This window comes from Cyprinus carpio, unplaced genomic scaffold (assembly GCF_018340385.1).
Source record: "Cyprinus carpio isolate SPL01 unplaced genomic scaffold, ASM1834038v1 S000006527, whole genome shotgun sequence".
Classification (NCBI taxonomy): Eukaryota; Metazoa; Chordata; class Actinopteri; order Cypriniformes; family Cyprinidae; genus Cyprinus; species Cyprinus carpio.
Window position 1 is genome coordinate 111,748 of NW_024879193.1, and position 10,075 is coordinate 121,822.

At 38.5% G+C, this 10,075-nt stretch overlaps 1 pseudogene; it reads left to right on the forward strand.

The window, feature by feature from the left end:
• The first annotated feature begins 396 nt into the window (after positions 1-396).
• On the forward strand, positions 397-1,860 carry LOC122143878 (annotated as a pseudogene).
• The last annotated feature ends 8,215 nt before the right edge of the window (positions 1,861-10,075 follow it).

Below are 10,075 nucleotides of genomic sequence, written 5' to 3' on the forward strand. Positions count from 1 at the left end.
ATACATATATATATTATATATATATATACATACATATATATTTAGATTAGATAGATAGATAGATAGATAGATGGATAGATAGATAGATATATAGATAGATAGATAGATAGATTAGATAGATAGATAGATAAGATAGGTTAGATAGATAGATAGATAGATAGATAGATAGATAGATTTCAATATGATAGATAGATAGATAGATAGATAGATAGATTTCAATACTGCGTTTCTATTACTTTTCTGTTTTTTCTGTACAAACTCAGTGAGCGAACTCACCACTCAAGTCGAACCCTAATCCAGATCTCTCTCTCTCTCTCTCTCTCTCTCTCTCTCTCTCTGATCTCTGTTTACAGCGGAGAGAGTGCTGCCCCATTCCCTCTGTTCAGCAGGAGCGCGATGACACTTTGTAAGAAGAGACCTTTTCGAAAAAGAGATTCCCTGGAAAACAGAGGGAAACTGGTGACGCGAGGAGCCAATGAATATGATCTGTCTGCTCTGGGTCCAGAGGAAGCCCCATGGGAGAGCGATGGTGCAAGAGACAGGGACAGCTCCGGTGGGGTGTCCGCGCCGGGCTGACGGGGGCTGCGCTCTGGTCTGCGCGCTCATCCTCTTCCACGCTGCTGGGGAACACGCTCGTGTGCGCCGCCGTCATCAGATTCAGACCACCTCCGATCCAAAGTCACCAAATTTCTTCTTCGTAGTGCATATCCCTCGCAGTTTTCCGATCTCTTCGTGGCTGGTTTTCTGGTCATGCCGTGGAAAGCAGTCTCTGAAGTGGGCCGGCTGGCTGGCTCTTTGGGAGCTTTTGTGACACTTGGATAGCTTTTGATATCATGTGCTCAACGGCGTCTCTTCCTCAACCTGTGCATCATCAGTTTGGGACAGATACTGGGCCATCTCAAACAAACCCCTTTCGTTTACGGAACAGCGCAAAAATGGGACCCAAAGGATGGGCGTTTATAAATGATCGGGATGCGTGGACACTTTCCGTCCTGATCTCTTTCATTCCGGTCAGACTGAACTGGCACAGGGCTGAGGATCACAGCGCGCTCTTGAACCTCACAGTCAGCTCGGAGGACTGCACGGCGACTTTAAACAGGACTTATGCTATTGCATCTTCACTATAAGCTTTTACATCCCTGTTTTATAAGTCATGATAGGAACATATACGGCGGACATCTACCCGGATCGCGCAAACGCAGATCCGGAGGATCTCCACTTTGGAGAGGGCGGCATTGCACATGCACGACTGCGCGAGCGAACAGTCGCTGAAAACCACGTTTAAGAAAGAAACCAAGGTGTTGAAAACGCTTTCCATCATCATGGGGGTGTTTGTGTTCTGCTGGCTGCCCTTTTTCGTCCTTAACTGCATCGTGCCATTCTGTGACCTGGACACTCTTGGAGACTCTCTTTGCGTGAGCAGCACCACTTTTAACATCTTCGTCTGGTTCGGATGGGCCAATTCATCGCTCAACCCGGTCATCTACGCGTTCAACGCGGATTTCCGCAAAGCTTTCAGCACTATTTTTTGGGCTGCAAAAACACCGCGGATCTTCGCGTCTTCTGCGGGTGGAGAGGACGGGTGAAAACTTCCCACCACACGACCTGGTTGTCCTACCATCACGACACCCACAACGCTGCTCCCACAAGGATGCGCAGGGGACCGTTTATCCAAAACCGCAGTGCCTGGTTTCTGGGGTCACCCGGTCAATCATGAGGGGAAAAAAAAAACGTGGACTTACCTTTCGACAAGGTCTCTGGTCGTCAGTGTCCGATTCGTCTCGTAACCAGCGGAACGCGCTGCTGTCCAGGGGGCCTATAGCAGCAGGAGGGAGAGATGGAGATTTCCCTGGGACATGATTTGCCCTTCCTTCACCTCCGCACCCCAACTGAGCGAACTGCTGTGGGAATTCACAGGGTCAAATTGAGGAGTGTTTTGACCTCTTTTCATTCCATACGAACCTAACCTATTATACTGCATCAGAATTAATTTATGCAGCGACATGACCTCGTTTTTTTTCGTATCCCAATTCCAAAAAAATACTCAGGGCCCAAATGTAAAAAAAAAATTAATGTCCACGTGATGAACAACCAAAAAAAAAAGCCCATAACAATCAGAACAGGTTTGGAGAAAATGTAGCATTACATTCACTTGCTCATCAATGGATCCTCATGCAGGTGAATGGGGTGCCGTCAGAATGAATTCCAAACAACCCTGATGGGAAAACATCACAACCAATCCACCAAGTAATCCACAAACAACCTTCCAGTTCCATCAAGTAATTATCTTGTAAAAGTTAAAAAAATCTGTGTGTTTGCCATAAACAACAATATTTAGATGTTTTTTAACTTCTGGCCAAAAATAAAATTAGGGGACCCTCCCAACAATAATATTGGCGTTTGTCCAGTGAAAACAGTCATCTAGTCTGAATGGAGGGACGGGAAAAAAAATGCACAGGATCAAGCAAGCCCAGTTACAGAGAGAAAAAACAATACAAAACACGTTCTACAAGAAATATGCTGGTGGGATTTTGATGTGAGAGGACAACAGGAGGGTGGGACTTTTTCCACTGGAAAGAAAAGTTACAGTGTTATTATTGATCAGTGGATCAGACTTTTTCTTTTTGTCTAGAAACAATGGTTTTAGTTTTAAAAGCACCATTAAAAAATGATTGGAATTTTGTTTCTTTACAATCATGCAGCTTTTTTTTGCTTCCAGAAGAGACATAACTTTGGACTGGCTGGAGGAGGTGTGTATTATTGTGATGTTTTTTTTATCAGCTGTTTGGACTCTCATTCTGACGGAACCCATTCACTGCAGAGAATCACTTGGTGAAAGTGTTACTATTAATATATTAATATCTCAGAATCTAAAATAATTACAATTATGTTAGATCAACTAATGTACGTTGATATTAATGTTTATGCATTAGCCCTGTTGTACAATGACTATTCACATTATAAAATCAATATCACTATATGTTTGTAAAGAATAACCGACAAACAGGCTCTTTTAAGCAATAAACTGCATTTAAATACAACTGTTAAGTACAAGCCTTCTTTCAGACAACAGCACTATAACTGTATGGATTTTGGGAAGTGCACCATGATTCCCAATATAGGGGAAATTGGAGGTGAAAAGCCCTTTGTGAGAACTGATGCATCTGCTGTCTACAGACCCTTGATATTTACCCTCAAGGTTATTATTCTTATGAATGGTGTGTGTAAAACATATCATATCTGTAATATGTTATTTTATTAATCATTAATATGAATGTATTTGTTAGATGAATGAGTGATTGGTGAGTGTCAGCAGTTCATATTATTCCATCCTGACTCAAACACCACCCACATGACACGAATCACAGGAAAGAAATGTTTATGCAGTTTGCAGACAATCCCGGCAGGGCAGACAATGTTCAGACTGTAGCATTTGAGTGGTCGATTTGTTTCATCATCTTCAGTCGGGTGAATTTAGAAATGTTGTTTTCCCAGTATGTATGTGATATTCTCAGGACCATGTGGCAATTAAAATAGCTCAGTTATGAAAATTAATCAAGGTTTTTCTGGAGAATGGTGTCATCACCAATCAACAATCCATATGTGGCGTTTATGTACTAACTTTTATGCGTCCCGTTCTATAAGTGACCGGAGACAATTTAAAAAGTTAAATATATACATGAAGAGTTATCTATTTTTTGGGTATACAAAAAGTTTGTATTACTTTTATGTTTTTAAATGATCTACTGAAATTTGGTCAAAAAGTGGAGGAAGAGTTATTAAAAAAATGTTTTTAATAGAATTCCAAGCAGGAAGTCGAGTGGAAATCGAAACCACTGTATTGTAATAAACATGATTAGAAAAAACTCCGTTTACATATTAATCTCCTTACCAACTCTCAGCTTGGCATCAATAAATGTAAATCATCCAAATGCGGGATGCACTGAAACTACAAAACACCACCTCATGGGCGCATCTCATTAAATCAAGTCATTAGCCACTAGCAAAGGGCTTGTCAACCAACAGACGTAAAGGGGAACAAAAGAGAGGGGAAGGGGGGGGGGGACTCGGTTGTCACTCATAAAACAATGACCTAAAAAACTATAACACCAGGTAGCATTCTACAACACATTTACTTAAAAACAGTTTTATTTCTGGGTCAATTTGTTCAAGTTATATGCTAAAAATATGCCAGCCTTGAAATATAATTAAACTGACAATTTTTCTTGTAACTATTTTCCTGCATGCAGTTTTAAAGTTTTAAAAACCTGTGCATGTATTTTCTGTGAGCCGTGTGACTTATTTACTCGAAACATGACATCTCCCCGATTAAATGTCTTTTCTTGCAAATGAAATTTGTTTGCAAATGAAGTAGGTCAGGTTCAATCGGATGATGTGTGTTTGTACAGTATATGGAAGATTTTAACAAGGAAGAAAGGAACAAATGTTTACAGCAGGTCAGTGGAAATGAATGCAGCAGGCACTGAGCATTGAGAGAATATGCTTAAAATTCATTCCTGCACTGTACAGAAGGCTTCTGGTTAAAAAAGAAAAAACACAATGTCACTTCTTCCTTCCGTAGCTTTCAAAGGTCAAGAAACACTGGAGCTGTATGCACAGTGCAAAACGCACAGCCGTCACACTGAAAAACAGGGTGAATCTCAAGAACATTTCCAAGACATTTAAAAAAAGACAAATAAATATATAAAGCTAAAAAAAAAAATTCTATTACTGTGGAATGATAAAAATGGAAAAAACAACAACACATTTGTACATAATAGTATTTGTTTTTATTGCTTTTTATTTAATAATTAGGCTATGTTTTAGTTTTTTATGTAATGTTAAACTATGATCTGGATGTGTATTTAATGCTAAGTACAATATTTTAATTATTAACCTTTCTCAAGAGTAATACTGGACACTACATTTGATGCACACAAACTAGGGGATATAATTTTGAGATTTCTTTCAGGTCAGGACTATGATTTTCTACCCTGTCACGGTCTTTTACTTTTTTTTTCCCCAAACAGAACTGCGCATTTATTCTCATGCAAATGACCCTCAGGTGTTGCTATCTGAAATTCTCATCATTGTTTGATTCTAGTCTATAATTGAAGTTTTACATAGCACAAGTTTTCTTTCAGAGTTGGAGCAGCTGGGAATGTCACAGTATGACTTCCATCACATCATCTCGTGATGAATTCCTGTGTAGAATATTTATTGTTTTCTACAGACATTAATCTTACAGCTGCGTTGGATTGGTTTTGTGCATTTGAGCAAGTTATTGTTATTGAGGTTAATAACTACAGTCATGCTTCATGAATTTGAATAGTTTTGAATTTTTAAGTTATAGTTTGAAATTGTAATTTGTATTTAAGGTATTCTGGGATTACTGATGAGGGATTGGAAAAATGTAGCATTACATCACTTGCTCACCAATGGATCCTCTGCAGTGAATGGGTGCCGTCAGAATTAGATAAAAAACATCACAATAATCTACAAGTAATCCACACGATTCCATTCCATCAATTAATATCATGTGAAGAGATAAGATACGTGTTTGTAAGCGTTTCAGCATTTTTCATTTCTGGGTGAACTGTTCCTTTAATAAATAATAATAATAATATACATAACATAATAATTCATTACATTTATATAGCGCTTTTCCCTGCTTTTTCACGTGAAGCACACAAAGCGCTAGCGCACGTGTGAGGGGGGTATCTTCCAAAAACTCATCCATAACCACCACCATTGTAGCATCTCATTGTCTCTTTTCAATGAATATGGCCATAAATCTTCAGAAAACAACCTGTAGTCATATGGCATACCTTTTTTTAATTTTTTTTTTTTTTTTGTTTTTTTTTTTGAGTGTGACAAGAGCCACGTCTACGAAGATGTCATTGAAAAAGGGATGCTGAGAGGCTGCTTGAAAATTGAGAAAAAGAACATGAGGGCGGTGTGCGAATAAAAGTCTATAACATCTATCAGTAACATGTTTCTATTCCTATAACGTTGTTTTGTAAGCCTCTAGCCTGATAGAAACTTTTGCACATTAATCCATATAACAAACGGACAGCAGCAAGACCGCAGCAGCGTTTCCCTGAGAACCGCGGGTCATCGCAGACAGACAAAGAATATTCATACCTCTATTCCGCTCTTAAATTTTTTGCATGTCAACGGACTCACCAAGTGGAGTAAGTTCACACAAGGAAGAGCAAACAACAAAGACGGTGATCGGGATACGTTGGGAAAGACTTGATAACGGTGATGAAACGTACACTCACAGCACAGATGCTTGTGCCGATCCCCAAGTTGTGGGCCCCACAATACGGCACCCACCAGCCCATTTAGATACACCCTCCTTCCCAACATCCTCTGAATAATTCTGATTAAATAAAAGCACAGTACCAACAACAAAACCCAACAAGAGGTTGTAAGGAGTGAATTTCACATCTGAAAATGCCGACAGAACCTGTGCTGGAGATTTGGGAAATGGGATGATGTTTTGCAGCATGCATCATCCAAATGCACAAAAATTACTGTGTGCATGACAAATTTGTGCAAAACCTGAATTTTGAATATGTTATTCAGTGATGCCGTGCCAGGATCTCATGCTCTTTGAGCAATTTTGTATTGGATTGTTCAGTTTTTGCCTTATTATCAACAGAAAACAGTCTGTAAACTCAGTTATAAAAAGAAAATAAAAATCCTTTGCAACAACACTTGAAATTTAGCTAAGGTGCCTCCCATTTATCTTGATCACTGCTGATTGAAAGATCTTGATCGTCCGGAGATACATGTATATACTTTTCAGTATTGTGATAGGACTGTTTTCTATGTCACCTGAAATTGGTGCGAATGGGTGCCGTCAGATGAGTGTCCAACAGCTGATAAAACCATTGCTTCTGGCCAAAATATAAATTCATAATCCATAATAACGCTTCCTCCAGTCAAAAGATGGTCCATCGCCCATGGTCCTTATCACATCAACATCCACCAACATATTTGTTTAGGAACTGTTTTTTGTGTGCTTATAAACTGGGTTTTACATCTGTGCATATTTATTCAGACGAGACGACGTCTTTACTGTAAAAAGCAAAATTATGGATAGAGCATAGAGGAATAGAGACTTGGGGGTTTATTACAAACATGCTTTCACTTCACTAGACATTAATTGATGGACTGGAGTGGTGTGGATTACTTGTTGGATTGATTGTCGATGTTTTTATCAGCTGTTTGAACTCTGATTCTGACAGCACCCATTCACTGCAGAGGATCCATTGGAGAGCAAGTCTTTTAATGCTAATTTCTCCAAACCTGTTCCAATAAACAAACTTATTTACATCTTAGATGGGCTGAAGGCGAGTACATTTTCATTTTTTTGATTTACTTTAAGTATGATTTAAGTATGATTCTTAAATGAAGATAATTTTTTATTTTTTTATTTTAATTATGTAAAATATAAGTCTTAAAATGATCAAAATTAAGCAAAATTTATGCGTAAAGCGAGACAAAAATATCTTATTGGGCTAAGTAAAATATTGAAATAATAAAATAAGTAAAATTTAAAAAAATATATATATTTTTTCTTTTTTTACTTACTGGCATATTTTTTTTTATAAATTAATTAATAAATTTTTTCAATTTCCAGGAGGATTTAAGAATGTTTAGAGCTATCTGAAGAGGTGAGTACACTAGAGGATGTCATTTGTCTGTATAACTTCCACTCTTAGAGCCATACATCAAAAGCACGGGTTGTCTGTCTGACTGACTATGCATGTGCAGTTATACGCTGATTATGCCTATAAAGAAATAAATCAAGCTTGCAATATTACATATTTATTTCAGTGAACCGAATGAAAGTTTCTATTAGCAGTAGGGTCGAATCCATCCATCAACAGTCTGAATCTGGAGTATTGTCAGGGACATTCAACTGGAATGACAAAGACAGAGAGAGAGAGAGAGAGAGAGACACACACCCTGGAGGTCACGTGTGAAATGGCAGCGTTCTGCTTCACGGTTTGCCATTCAGTTGAAATCACTTTCAATGGTTGCATGATGGGAATGGACAGCAAAAGAATTGCATCACAGGATCTTCAGTGCCATGTTCATCTTTTTCTTCGGAGCAAATCAATAGACTCTTGCGCTGTCTATAAGAGAAAACTGCATTTTGGTTGTGTGAAAAAACATTCAATAGAATCAGTCATTTATCCAAATTAGCAGCTTTGGAAAACAGAGGTTTTATCTGACATTTTGACAAAATTGCCATTCTATCAGCTGAATATAAAGATCTATTTTTTTTTTGGGGGGGGGGGGGATTTGGAAAACAGAGGTTTTATCTGACATAGTTGGGGGGGGGGGGGGGGGGGAGGGGTGGGGGGGGGGGGGGGGGGGGGGGGGGGGGGGGGGGTGGGGGGGGGGGGGGGGAGGGGGGGGGGGGGGGGGGGGGGGGGGGGGGGGGGGGGGGGGGGGGGGGGGGGGGGGGGGTGGGGGGGGGGTGGGGGGGGGTTGGGGTTATGCTTAAAAGGGCTGCATTTATTTGATAAAAATTCAGTAAAAACAGAAATATTATTACAGTTTAAATGAGCTGTTTACTATTTGAATATATTTTAAAAATGTAATTTATTCCTGTGATGCAAAGCTGCATTTTCAGTATCATTATTCCAGTCTTCAGTTACATATATATTCAGGATTCTTTGGTAAATGGAACATTTGTAACATTTGAAATGTCGTTACTGTCACTTTTGATTAAGGATCGGGTGACACTGAAGACTGGAGTAATGCTGCTGAAAATTCAGCTTTTTATTACAGAAATAAATTACATTTTAAAACATATTCAAATAGAAAGCAATTATTTGAAATTGTAATGATATTTCACAATATTGGTCTTCTTATTGTATTTTTAATCAAATAAATGAAGCCTTGGTGAGCATAAGAGAATTTTTAAATAGTTTGCAATTATTAAAAATAAAAACAAAATGACCACTAGTGTTTAAATATGTCAGTTTTCTGGCAGCACTAAAGAATGTGTTTTATAGTGGAAGTCGAGCACCAGTGGCACATTTCAGCTTATTGACTGTCCTGACAGTTAGAAGGACAGCTTGGCAGCATATGACCACTAGTGGTTATACTGTTATGGTCAGATTGGTTGTTATGTTATTTTGGTTATAGTATTTTAGATTGTGTGAAATTTTGGATTGAATATTTTGAACAGATTGAGTTGTTACATTGCCATAATAATATGACAAACAGCTTTATAAAAAAGGTCAAATGCAATAAATGGCACATTCCATAACTAAAACACCATTTGTGTCTGTTAGATGATAATATCACATATAATAATAATTGCAATTTGCCAAAATATTTACCTGCCCTACCCTGTTACCACATGACTTTTCCCATTTCAAAAATAATATTAACAAGAAGCAACATCATCTGGCTTAGCCTTTGTGTTTTTATCAGAAATGCTGCAGATGAAGAGTGAATAGAGACTTACTGAAATGCTCTACAGCCATTGTGCCGTATAGCGTTCGTTCTGAGTGATTTAGACTCAAGTGCAGACAAAGCTTGTTCAGGAGGCTTCTGTGGTTGCTTTGACAGACTGCTTCTTTTAAAAGCCATGCCTGTAGCACAAAAGTGAAAACTTTTGTATGAACTTGAAATGTGTATTTTGTCATATCACATATAGATATTGCCTTTAGAAGGTCAGACAAGCACCACAAAGAGAGTTTTTAAGGATATTCACAGGGTTTCATATGTTTTCCAGAGCTCAGTGTAGTTCATGATGAATGAGGCATGAGTATTACTTTTTAAAGCCAGGAGTTTTTCACGACCAACACACCACAGTTTAGTAGTAGTTTCATTACTTTAAACAAGTACGTATTTTAAGATTTTGTGAATTAGTTGCTAATTTGTATGAATTTAGGGACTGGGCTTTCCAATTTACCTACAGAGCTGTACATTTTTGGATAAGTCAGATCGTAAAAATTCGGGTGGAGAAAAAAGGAATAGTTCATCAAAAATGAAAATTTGCTTAAAATTTACTCACCCTCAGGCCATTCAAGAAGTAGATGAG